The sequence below is a fragment of the Camelus bactrianus genome, chromosome 12 (assembly GCF_048773025.1).
Source record: "Camelus bactrianus isolate YW-2024 breed Bactrian camel chromosome 12, ASM4877302v1, whole genome shotgun sequence".
NCBI classification, from domain to species: Eukaryota; Metazoa; Chordata; class Mammalia; order Artiodactyla; family Camelidae; genus Camelus; species Camelus bactrianus.
The window spans coordinates 30,338,201-30,349,934 of NC_133550.1; the positions used below are offsets into that span (position 1 = coordinate 30,338,201).

Below are 11,734 nucleotides of genomic sequence, written 5' to 3' on the forward strand. Positions count from 1 at the left end.
ACGATGGCTCCTTTTTACACAGGCTACTAGGAAGCTCAAGGGCAGCAAATCCTGTTTCTCAGGTCTTCAGACTCCAGAACTTATACCAGCGGCCCCCTAGTTCCCTGCTTACTCTGACTTACAGATGGCAAATTGTGGGATTTCTTGGCCTCCATAACCATGTTGTGAGCCAATTCCCATAATAAATCTCCATATATATTTGTAAGATATATATATATATATATATCTCCTACTGGTTCTGTTTCTCCAGAGAACCCTAATCCAATGGTAAACACTCAATAAACATTAGCTTTTACCACTACTAAGTACTGGTATTGGTTTTCCAAAGTGTTATCTCTTTTGACACTTGCAAATTTCTATGAACATGTACCAGAACCTGGTAGTATCATGATTTCCCATTCTTATATGAGGAAACTGAGGTTCAGAGAGGTCAGGGACCTGTCCAAGGTCACACAGCATGGGTACACACTGCTAGGCCTGGGCTGAGACATCTCACTCACTGGAGGGCTCAGGCACTGTCCTGCATTGCATCTTCCCCCTCCCCAGGCTCCCAGCAGCCCCCAGTGGTTCCACATGATGGGGCCATTAGAAGCCGTGAAATCGCCAGCTTGCCCTTGGTCTGTTCCTTCATCCATAGCTCTCAAGCTGGAAGAAAGGAAAACCTGGACCAGAAGCAGAATCAGCAACAGCAGTGGAACCAAGTGGGGAGGTGTGTAGGAGGTCAAACCAGGGAGAGAGGCAGGGGGCCCACACCTGGCTCCTGGAACTGAGCCTTTGGCCTCCCACCTGCACTAGTCTGTCCCAGTGATCTGAATAAGAAGCCTCGGAAGACTCATCAACTGGCCCCCAAAATGGCAGCTGCAGAATGGAGAGCAGGAGGAGGGTGGGGATAGGCTTCTAAAGACAGAGGAAGCAGATGCAGAATTCATAGACACTGACTTGGGGAGGAGGTGCCTGGCTCTTCTGCTCCACCTGCCTTGATGGGAAGAAAATTTTGAGCCCCGAATGTCTGATGTCCCCAGGCTAGCTGCAGCCACCCCTGGAGGCAAAAGGGAGGGGCAGCTGGACCCCGTTCCACATCTGAGGAGGCTTTGTCCTCTGGCCCCATGAACCTCTCTTAAGTAGTTCCTGCCACAAGCAGTTTTACATCTGAGTGATTATTCGTGAATAAATTAAACATGCCTTAGGCCTGCAAGCTGCATGAGGGCAGGAGCCACGCCTAGTTTTGCTCACAAGGGTGATCCCTGGCCCTAACTCTCAAAGTCAGCCAAGAAGAGGCGGAAGGGGCTGAGGGAGGGAAAAACCATGCATGCTCCCTGGTATTTGACATTTTCAGACACATGGAGTGGAGGGTGAGAGAAAGAAGAGGTAATTTGTGTCAGCGTGCTTCTCAGGCACATCCTGACCGCTCTGGATGAACTGTGAACTGAGACTTGGAAGAAACAATGACACACACCCCCTACCCCCTACCCCCAGAAAACCCAGCTGAATCCTCAACCTCAACCTCCATAATGCTCCTCTCACCCAGCAAGGCTGCCTCTCTGATTTGCTTTCAGATGTTAATGCACTGGGGAACTGCTAATTTGATTCTGCCTTCAGCACACCTGGTCTTTACAGTAATCGCTTCCATTGGCTCGGCCACAAGCTAATGGGGATGTCTCCAAGCTTCCAGACTAGCATTTCTTCTGCCGTGAGATGTATAGTAAAACCTGAGATGTTTACATCCAGGTCATAAATGAATCTCCAAAACTGCTGCCAGTCGACAAGGCAGCCTCTCATCCTACTCTGCCTCCCAGGAGTGATCTGATTTGGTGAAGGCAGTGCAACACAGTTGAGGGGAGATGGGCTAAGAATCCAGAAACCGAAGATACTAGTCCAGCTCTGCCATGTGACCCTGGGCAAGGCAACATCTTGCTCTGGGCCTCAATTTTTCTATCTGTAAAATGTGAGAGTTGAACCAGACATTCTCTCAGGATGAGGCATGGCATGGGTGGGAGGAAGGCTGAGTGTGAAGTCCCTCAGGCTTGAGTTCAAATCCCCACTCTGCCATTTATTGTCTTTGCAAATCTGGGAAAGTTACTAAATGTTTCCCAACCTCAGTTCTTCTTATGTCAGATGAGGGTGATAATACCTGACTGGCCTTCCCACGTTCACCATTCCCTTTCTGTCTGCTCTCCATACTGCAGATGACATGAGCTTCCTAGAATACAAATCTGATCACAGTGTCTCCCTCCTTAAAAACTTTCAAAGGCTCTCCAGTATCCTTAGGAAAAGACAGACTCCTAATCCAGCAGATGCTTAGTCCAACCTCTAAGCAGCTCCCCTCACTTGTTTGTTCCATTCCAGCCACATTGGCTGCTGTAATCCTCATCATACTCCCTTCTGCCACAGGCCCTTTGCACATTCTGTCTGCATACATAGAGTGCTCTTCTACTTTTTCAACCAATCACACCATACTTCAACCTCACTCAGGCTTCACTCCCTAACTTCCTTAGTGAAGCCTTTCCTCACTCCTGACTATATCAAGAACCTCAGTAAAGACTCATACAGCCCCATGCAACTCTCCTTTGTAGCAACTGTCACAGTTGTAAATTTACATCTGCATAATTATTTGATGACAAAACTAAGTCCACTACAGGCCTGCAATCTCCACGAGGGCAGGGACCATGTTGTTTAACATTTAACACAGTGCCTGTAGAAAAAGTCATAATGAACATAATAAAATCCAACAATGCCAACATTTATTAAACAATTTCTACATGCCAGGCACCTCCCAACAGCCCTAAGAATCAGGTTTTATTATTTTTCTCACTTAACAAAAGGGAAGAGTGAGTTACAGAGAGGTTAGGTAACTTGCCCAATATCACACAGCTAGTAAGTGGACAAATCATGTAAGTCTGGTTACTGGCAAACTATTTAAAGCCTTTAACTCAATAATTGAAGCAGGATACAGGGAACAGACCTTTAAGCAAGGAAGCTGGCACTTCTTAAGCACTTAATAATAATAATAATTGCTAACTGACAGTGAGTATTTATGATGTGTTTAATATTATTCTGAGGATTTTACATAAATTAAGTCATCCTCCCAGTGACCCTATGGGGGAGTACAACCATTATCGTCACTTAAAAGATGAGGAAACTGAGGCTTAGAAAGATTAACTGGCTTGCCCAGGGTCACCTAGCTTACAGGTAGTAAAGAGTTGGTCATCTAATTCCAGAGTCTGGGAAAACCCAGTCTGTGATTCTAGGGGAGGACAAATTCCCCACCATCCCTCAGATTCCTGCATTCAGTTCAGGTGAGAAGGCCCATGCTCCTTCTGCACTGAGACTCCCTGGCTAGACAGGGTATGGCCAGAGTTGTCCCCTGGAGGCCACAAAGCCACCTACTGCTCCGCAGCCTCAGCGGAGAAGGCTACACAGCAAACTCATGGACAGCTGGGCAGTGACTCACAGAGCAGCCAGGGACGAGGAAGCCAACGGGGCTAAAAAAAAAAAGACCTGTGACCACATATTATACAAAGGACTGTCATCAACCATGACCACCAGCACCAGGGCAAGCCCCACCTCCTCTCCATACATCCCTCAGGCTGCACTGGCGATAATCTGGGATCCTCTTAGAGACTCATTTGAACTGAATCTCACCACTGGGCCATAGCTGTTCAGAGCACGGGCTCTGGAGCCCAAATTCAACTCTACCCCATCTCGACCCAGTCACTGAACCTGTCTGAGCCTGTTTCCTCCCTAATAAAATAGGGATAAGAAACACCCACTTTGCAAAAATGGTGTTAAGATTGAATGAGTTCATGTGTGTGAAAGGCCTAGCACAGCGCCTGGCTTAGCAACTATTAGGGTCCCCTGTGGATAAAATGCAGGCGTTGGCAGGGAGAGGACAGGCGTGAAATACAATTTGCCTGGAGAACCCCCTCTTTCAGATTCATATTTTACCCGTGCCTGAGAGCTACATTCCAATTCACTGTTAATCCATACAGTGGATTCCAGAACAGGATGATAATAACAATAACAACAACAAAGCATAATAGTTGTTAAGCATGTATCATGTATGAGACACTGGGAAAAACACTTTGTACTCACCATATTATTATTTTAATATTACAATATTACTTTGACCTTCATAAACATTCTATGAGACAGTCCAGAGCCAGACTACCTGGGTTCAAATCTGACCCAAACGCTTACTAGCTGTGTCACCTCAGGCAAATTCTTTAAACTTTCTGTTACTCAATTTCCTAATCAGAAAAATGGGAATAATAATAATAGCATCTGTTTCATAAAGTTGTAATGAAAAGTAGAACAGTTCATATATGATGGCAGAGATTTCTTGTGCTGTACCAAAAATCAATGCCCCTCCCATAGTGCAGAATTGTGGCCAGGAGTGGCTGCTCTGCCAGAGACCGTAATTCCCCACCCCTCATATCTAGTTGAGGCCATGTGACTAAATTCTGGAGTCTGGAATGTGGAAGGAATTAATATACCCACATTCAAGACTATGGTATAAAAATCTTTCAATCCTCCACACTCCTGTTGCCTCAATCAGGGAAGCTCCCGGGAATCACATGTTCCAGATGGCAGAACCTCCATCAACTTCCATGGAACAGAGCACCTCCCTCCCCTACTTTCAACTAGACTCAACATGAATGAGAAAACAACTTTTATTGTGTTCAGCCACTAAGGTACTAGGGTCTAACTGATGCAACAGCTAGCATCACCCTAACAAAGAAATTGTTAGTTCTTGGAGCTGGAGCTCCAAGGAGGAGGAGAAGGAGAGGCACCCCAGGAACCAAGGGGCCCACCGCCACTGCTCACGTTCGCCAAAGTGGCCTGAAGAGAAGCCACCCAGCTACCACTCACTGGATGTCTCCCGAGGCAAGGATGGCAGGAAAAAAGGGAGTGTGGAGAGGCGCTCGGAGAGAGATAGCTCCCACAGTCAAGGAATGTGGTCATTTAGTCACTGAACACAGCACTACTTCTGTGGTTGCTTCTCAGCTCCCAAGAGTCATCAGCATCACTGAGATGTCCAGCTGACTTGGGAGGGACTTTCCAGCTGACTTGAGATTTTGTGTCTAATGGTTTTGGGTTAGATTCTGAGAATCAAATAGAAGAATTTAAAAACAAAACAAACAAACAAAAAAGTGGGGTGCTTATAAATGTGGCACTGGGGCACAGAAGTCTGATAGTGGGTTATGATATTAGAGGCTGGAAAACTGGAGCCCCATGTTATGCAGTGGTAAAATGTTTGGTTAAGCTATCACCTATGATAACTTAGAAGGCAGAACTCAAGCCTACTGACCCTATAAGCTCTAGAGAAAAAAGACTGGAAAATAATGGTAAGAGAGTTTGCTGATGTTCCTGGCTGAGTTTAGTAAGGTATTAGGGAAAGGAGCTCCAGCATGAATTAGTCAGTTTGTAAGTAAAATCAGAAAGGAACAGTGGAGATGTGAAGAAGATAACTATTCCTAGATACCAAACAATAAGAATAAAGATTGAGCAGACTTCTAAATGAAATAAATATCAGATAAAGTATATAAGCTTCTCAACTAAGCCTGATGGCCTCAAGGCAGCTGTCACTAAGCTGAGAGAGAAATAGAGATATGAGGTTAAGAAAGCCGAGAAATAATCCAGGCTTGAAAATTAGGTCTAGGAAACAACTTTGGCTACTGGCACACTAGACACCATAAATGAAAATCCTACTATGTTGTTGAGGGAATTGCACTGGCAAAATCTATAAGCTTGGATGTTAAAGCATTAAAATAATCCCTGGGCCACTTAAAGTTCAGTGGCAGGAAGGTTACAAAAGTTTTAGAGCCTGAAGGAGGTCATATTCCCCAAGACCCACTTCAAATGTGGCCAAGATGAATAATGGACAAAGAAAATCCTCCCACGGGGCAGAGCCAGGATCATAGAGAACAATGAACCAGGAAATTGCTCCCAGAGAGCAGAGCAGAATCAGGGCTTAAGCAGGAAAGCTCACCCACTTCCAGGGCCTGGTCCCACAGTGTCTGCTTGGCAAGATTTCACAACTACTAAGGGCCAGTGACTTCTGTGTGCCTTCCACTGTTGCCTTTTCCTAATGGGTTATTCTCCAATATGGTTTATGGGCACAGAGTGGAAGATAATGAGTCTCTTTTTTCTCATAGGTCCCTGAACCAGAAGGAGTCACATTCAATTCCATGGATAGGACAGGGATTCACCCCCAAAATCCTGAACTTTAAGTTAGAAGTAGTGATTGTATAGAATATGAATATCCTTCCTTAAGGAAAGGGAAACATGTTTTGTGTGTGAAAAGAAGGATGCACATAGATATTTGGTGGCCAGGGGGCTAGTGACACATCTGGCCAATGACATATGGGCAGAGTGATGAAGGTTCCTTTCAGGCTTCGCCCATAGCACCTTTCTTAAGATGCTCCACACTCTCCTTCTTCCCCTACCTACTGGCTAGATATATGTCCAAGGAAGTCCCTAAAGGCCACATATCAAAGATAAAAAAAAAAAGCACACTCTCCATCAGTCTTGGTACTTAAATGACCCTCCAGCCTCCTCCCACCACAGTCCTCTCCCAATTAGACTTTAGTGAGTAAGAAATGACCTTCTATCATGTTAAGCTCCTAAGATTTGGGGGTTGTCTTTTATAATAGCTAATGTAACAATTATAATATATAGCATTCTTAAAACAGTGCCTGGCGCATGATAAGCACTAAACAAGTGTAGCTGTTATTATTACAATATCCATTTTACAGATAGGGAAACTGCAAGTTATGAGTATGTCTGACTCCAAAGTCAATTACTGTTTTATATTTACCTCTCAGTAGATGAAAATCAGATCCATTTTATGGGAAGTTTGGTGCCTGGCTCAAGGTCACAAATAATAACAGACACAGAATTAGAGACCTTCCTTTCTTCTATTCGAAGGTCATCAGCAACCCCACCCCTGACCCCGGATCTCCAGGTTGGTACCTCATTGTTTTATTTTGTTGTTATTTTTATGCTGTGTTTCAGGAAACACTCTACTTGTAAATGTCCCAGCACTGAACTGGCAAATCTGAATAGAAAACCAAATAACCCTCCACTGACCCAAATTCCAAGTTTTAATTTACACTGAGCTAGTTAATTAAAAACGTGCTCTGTGAGCACAGACACTGCCATGCCTGGCTGTTGAGATAGCTTTTGCCATTCTTCATAAAAAGCTTTTTTTCTGTTTCTGTCCAGCACGGAAATACTGCACCATGGAACAGCACAACCAGCTTGAGAAAGGACCAAGAAACTGCTAAGTAAGCATTTAGTCTACGAAACAACGGAAAAGCAGAAGACCTGAACAAAAACTTACCCACCAAACCAGTGCTGGTGAGGTAAGGGCTCATGTTAATTAATGTTTATATAGTGATTGGGGATCCCAGAAATGAAAGAGACTATTGCAAATCCCCAAAGTATTATTATTATCACTAGCCTGAATAATCTGTTTTCTAAGGAAGCCATTATTACCTAGTGCCTACTATGTGGCAGTTGTTTTCACATATCTGATCTGATTTAATCCTTTTAATCACCCTATGTGGTAGGTTTGCATTTTCTTCCTTTTATACATCTTTTTTTTGGTAATCCTCACTGTGCAGATAAGAAAAACAAATTCAGCAAAATTAAGTCACTTGCTAGAAAGTGGCAGAGCCAAAATTTAAGGCTAGATCTTTCTAAGTGTAAAGCCCTTTCATGACACGCACTGCCTCTTGCAGTCTTGCCTTCAAATTCTTTCTGCATTTAAAACAAAATTTCATCCAAGGATGCCTATGGACTTTTTTATGCTTTTTTTTTCTTAAGTGAATTTTGCAATACAGTGAAATGCAGGCCTTAAATTTACAGTGCCACGCATTTTGATACATGCATATGCTTCTGAACCCACACCCTTATCAACATAAGGGACATTTCTATCTCCTCAGAAAGTTCTCTGGTGCCCCTTCACTAAGGAATCCTTTTTAAAAAAAAAAAATACAGCCAATAAAATGAGCTACTTTCCTCTGACCAAACAACCTATTTGTGACCTTGGCAAGAAGAGCTGTGCCTATGGGGTCAATCTCTTAAGTGGGTGCACTGAATTATTTGATGTTGGGAATATCAGGAAGGAAGAACCAGTTAAAATTCTGTACCCTGTTGGCTCCAACCACATGAAACACATGGGGATGAGTTCATCTGGATGAGACGGAGATAAGGGATACCACTGTGCCTGAATTATCATAACTACTATCACTATTTTGGCCCCTAAACTGTGTCAGGCACCAGATTGTAATACTTTTACACATAATCTCATTCAATCCTCATAATTATTAATCCTCTTCTTTACAGTGGAGGAAACTGAGGCTCAAAGAGGTTAAGTAACACACCTAAGAACGTACAGCTAGAAAAATGGCATCCTTGAAATTCAAATCCAGGAGGTCTGACTTTAGAGACCTTTTCAGATGTTGATTACAGACGTTGTTGGGTAAATTTTATGTCTCAAAGATTTACTGGGCCAGTTATTTAACAAACAGGACTTAGTATCTACTAAGAGCTGGGTGCTGTGCTGAGTGATAATGAGGGAGACACAAAGATGATTAAGATATGATCTTACACTGGAGATGTCACAGTGTGATGGGAGTCACTTGGAGCAAGTTCTGAGGGTCAGGATTCCCCAGAGGTGAGGAAAGGGCTGTGTAAGGCCTAGGTTTGGAGAAGAGGAGAAGGATTGCATCAAGAAAGGTCTCAAAGAGATGCCAGAAAGATTATTCTTGAGCCAAGTCTTCAAGAATGAGTGGGAACTGGCAAGCTCTGAAGGGGTTTAAGGTAAAATGACTAGAATAGATAATGGTGTGATGAAGCACTTCTGCCTGCTCCTTATTTAATTTTAGCAAAATCAATTAAGCCAAATTTTAAAAACCCCACAGAAATGCAACACTCACTGAAGTCTCTTAGCTGTTACCTCAGCTCTTTAAAACAGCTGAAAATCAACATAAGAAAAAAACCAGCTCTGAAGAATAAGACAGTCACCACAGAGTTCATGCCCTAAGTGCATATGTGTGATTCTTGAGAGCAACCAAGCCCACACTTAGAGTCAATTATCTTTTGTTTTCTGAGTTGAGGCCCATGTGATCCATTTCATGATTCCTCGGGCCTTAGGAGCTGCAAATTAGAAGAGTGGACAGGTGCAGAGATGGCAGTAAGAAGGGGTAACCAAGGTAGAAAGACTTAAAAAGGTGATTCAAGGAACTCAGAATTCAATTGTTTTTTTCTGGGTGTCATTGTATAATATTACACAATAGCTTGCTCAACTCAGTAGGCGTCTAATGAGCTCCAACTGGGTACCAGGCCCTCTCTTAGACTTGACGGAGGATATAAAAACATAAAATCCAGTACTGCCCAGTTCAGCTTCATAGGAACAAAAGGTGTATAAATTAGGATAGAAAAACTGTCAAGCTATGAAGGGCCTCAGTTCCGCTATGTAGGTAATGAAGGTAGGATGGCCTGAAGGCAGGGAACTCATCTGTCACTAAAGAGCAAGACAGTTAAGCTCCTTGCACCTCAGTTTCCTCCTCTGTATAATGGTGATAAGAGTAGTAATTTTTCAAGGGAATGTTGAAGATTAAATGGGTCAATATACAGAGTAGTGTAGGATGTGTGTTAGTTGTTATTAGCTCTGTACCTCAGTGCCTGCTCAGCCCCTATATTTAGTAACTGTTCAATAAATAGTGATGAACAAATGAATTAATAAGTGATGCTACTGAGTTAAGGTGGAGGGGGAGATTATGTAAGGCATGGACTCCTTAATAAGCCTTGCAGATCAGAAGGACTGTCATGCAATACAGTTGAAGAAATAGGTTTGATGTTTAATGTATGTTTCAGACACCTAAGAAATTAATTGCTCATTCCTTACCTCTTCCTGCAATTTTAAACAAGCCCAAGGAAAAGAGATGAAGGGATCACAATGAAATTACAGTATATTTCATATTAAGAGATGGCTGAAGGGGCCCTGAAACCCAAAAGTTAAGCTCTGTGGTGTGGGGAATGCTGTGATGGCAGCAAACCCCAACCGCCACACACTCACCCTACCCCAAACCAGCTCTGCGGTCTCCTCCTTCCTCAAATTATACTTATTCCAAAAAGGATAAACACAAAAATGGTTTTTAAAAGATGTTAAAGATCATAAAGGTAAAACCAGTTTGAAAAAATATAGAGGCTACTAACACAGACAGTGCTACCACAGGACTTGGGGGTGTCTCACAGATCTAGACCCTTATTTTACAGATGAGGAGACTGAGGCTCAGAAAAGGAGTGACTCACCCAGAGTCATAACTTCAAGAGAATGGCAAAGAGCCCCTGTAATGAGGGTCATCTCCCTCACATGGTGGGAAGAAATTAAGCCTCCTGCATTTTTTCTTAGGGTAGGGTTTCAAACAAAGAACTACCCAGTCCAACGCTTCTAGGGTTTGCAGGTGAATCCTCCTCTGCCTCCAGAAGAAGCTCACACAAAGACCAGTGGGCTTCTCGCAGATGTTTCCATCTCATCAGGATTTCACCGGTGGAGGTGGGAGGGCATGGGAAGCCTAACAGGTACCCTCCGTTTAAATGTTGCGCCCTTGACTGGCAGCAGAGGGGGAAGGGCTCTGGCAAAGAGGCCGGAGGAGTCTTGGCGATCAACGCGGAAGTCGCCATCCTGTCCCCACTACACACACACACACACACACACACACACACACACACACACACACACACACACACACACACACACACACACACACACACACACACACACACACGCTTTGCTTCTTCCTTCCCCTCCTCCAACGATGATCAAAGCCAGGTGAGGGGACGGATAGCTGGAGGTTCGGTTTCCTAAGGGCTTCTGCTTGAGCTGCTCGCTTCTGCGCACACTCACAGGCACACACTTGGCACCCCTAGAGGTCGAGCCGCGCCCGCCGCATCTCTGCTTCAGCCCTGGGGAAACCGACAGGCAGCAACATGAATGAAATCTGCCCAGAAAGACTTCATTTCACCTCCAACCACGCAACCTCCAGCCAAACCGCTGAATATGTAACAAAGTTTTAATTCGCTTTTGGAGTCTCCAGTTACGCTTCTACCATTTCCTGGGGAAAATTGAAGCTTTGAAGTGTCTAGCTCCGTCTTTCACAGACAAGCGGGACCGCCAGCTCCAGCTCGAAAACAAGCCCTCCCAGCCCCACTCCCTCCTCAGCCAGAACTGCAGGCTCAAAGCCACCCAGTGCCGGCCTTAAAAACAGGGGTGCGGGAGGGAATGACAGAACCTGCTGCAAACGACGTCCTAAACTGACATTCCGTCTAGAACCCCGCCCCACTCCCATCCTGACCAGGTCCCTAGTGGCGCTCCTTAAGCCAAGTGATAACAGCCCCCTGACAACCGACCGCGGCGAGAGCTGGGAGGTCGGAATCTGGGGGTCTGCCCGTTGCACAGCACCCACCAGCTGTGCGCTCTAGCCCTTAAAAATTGCCCCGGAAAAACCTGGGACTTGTAAATCTTCCCACTCCACCCTCTCACCACCCACACCTCTCCCCGTCTCTTTTTAGGTCGAGTGAGTTCTCAGACATTCTGCGTTTACCGCCGCGGGGCTGCTGCTTCACCCGCGCACTGACAGTGTCCCCGAGGGCGCGGGGAAGTACACGAACTCGGAGGCTGAGGGAGGAATGACCTTCTCCCGAGTTCCAAACTCGTGCACACGTA

At 44.7% G+C, this 11,734-nt stretch overlaps 1 protein-coding gene across 15 annotated transcripts in view; it reads right to left on the bottom strand.

Annotated features, from left to right (window-relative positions):
• ABTB3 (ankyrin repeat and BTB domain containing 3) overlaps positions 1-11,734 on the bottom strand; it is a 505,725-nt gene that overhangs the window by 279,136 nt on the left and 214,855 nt on the right. The gene's annotated exons all lie outside the window — the stretch shown is intronic.